Source organism: Prenolepis imparis, unplaced genomic scaffold (genome assembly GCF_030444845.1).
Source record: "Prenolepis imparis isolate NDT839.2.m4 unplaced genomic scaffold, iyPreImpa1.0 SCAF_2, whole genome shotgun sequence".
Classification (NCBI taxonomy): domain Eukaryota; kingdom Metazoa; phylum Arthropoda; class Insecta; order Hymenoptera; family Formicidae; genus Prenolepis; species Prenolepis imparis.
Genome location: NW_028141160.1, coordinates 1758352 through 1760154, shown reverse-complemented (window position 1 = coordinate 1760154; position 1803 = coordinate 1758352).

The following is a 1803-nucleotide window of genomic DNA, read 5'->3' as shown; positions in this document are numbered from 1 at the left end:
GAGGATCCTCATCCTTAATTCGGCGCAACCCCAGTGCCTTGTTCGAGGCACACAACAAGAGTAATTGAATTTTGGCGATCTGAACAAAAGAAAAGAAGGAATATAGAATCAGTTAAAAACCGATTTAAGAAAGTTATAAATGTAACACAATTGTACCGATGGGAAGCACAAGTTGCTGAGGGTGGGTCAAGGACTGATAAATTGTTATATATCTCTCAATACGTTCTAGAACAATTTAACAGTGCATCTGATCGAAATCTACCCATTCACGATTTAGATCTAAAGAGATGGGCCTTGAAAGCAAGAGAGGTAGTTCATTTGCCTTCTCAATTATTTACGACTTCATCAAAATGGATACACAACTTTAAAATACAACATGGTATTGTTTCAAGAAAAATAAATAAATTCGTGACACAAGCGCATATTTTAAATAAAGCAGAACTATTGGAACAATCTTCCAATTATGTGAGTCAAGTTAAACTAGAGATAAGCTTGCTAGGAACAGCAAACGTTTACAATTCAGATCAATCAGGGTTCAATTTGGAAACACATGCTGGTCGTACATTAGCCTCAAAGGGTTCTTTGAAAGTGGAGTGTCTTGCTCAATCTTTGAATTCCTTGACTCACAGTTACACAATACAACCTTTAATATCTGCCGATGGTATCTTGAAATCCCCCTTATTAATAGTTCTGCAAGAAACAAGTGGCCGTTTCGGACCGATAATACAGAAGTCAATGTACAAAGCAGATAATATCCTCGTTTTTGCCACAAAATCTGGAAAATTGACATCCGACATTGTTATTAAATGGTTTGAAGATGTCTTCTTGCCTAATGCTGGCAAGAAGTCTATTTTGTGTTTGGACTCTTGGTCAGGACAAACAGAAAAGAAATTTGAAAATATAGACAAGGGTAATAAAGAAGTAAAAATCCTTACAATTCCTGCGGGAACAACTGGCTTCACTCAACCATTGGATGTCTACGTATTCAGACCGTGGAAAAACTTCCTGAAACAATTTTCGGACTTAATTCTCTTATACAACTATGATATTAACCTACATTTGAGGAATAACATTCTCAAAATTCAATCATTAATCCACAATCAATTCTCATCATCCCGATTCCAAAACATGATTAAATATGCCTGGTGGAAAAGTGGATATATTGAAGAAAAACCAGATAGATGTAAAACGCCTGTTGATTTCTGTTTAAAGAATTGCGGTACAGTCTGCAAAATCTGCAATAACATTGCAGTAATAAAATGTGCGTGGTGTACTAACTCTCTGTGTATGGAGCATTTTTTTGCGATAGAAGATAAAGTTATTCCTCATTATTGCCATGAATATAAAGAATAATGCCAATTATCATGGAATTTATACTCATAGACTATGAAAAGAAATTATGAAATCTTGCCTTCACTGGCTGGATCTCGACCATATCTTGCCTTTACTGGCTGGATTTCGCTCACATCTTGCCTTATTTGAATGAATAATTAACTTTTAATTCCTTTATTGATCGAATTATTGATTGATCTTGCCTTAATTGGTTGGATCAATGAACAATTTTAAATTGCAGAGGCTTGTTTTATTTACAAATCACCAACGTTCTGAATGTAAAATTTTACGCTCTATCGATTCTCGGGATGAAAAGTAAACTACTCCCTTTGAAAAACATGAAATGATTTTCAAATGACCTTGAAAATCGACCTCAAGGTCGACTTCAAGGTCGCCATCAAGTGCATCACTTTGAACTCTACAACTTTGATCCTAAGCACTTTTTTCAGAAAATGTATCGTTTCAGAAATA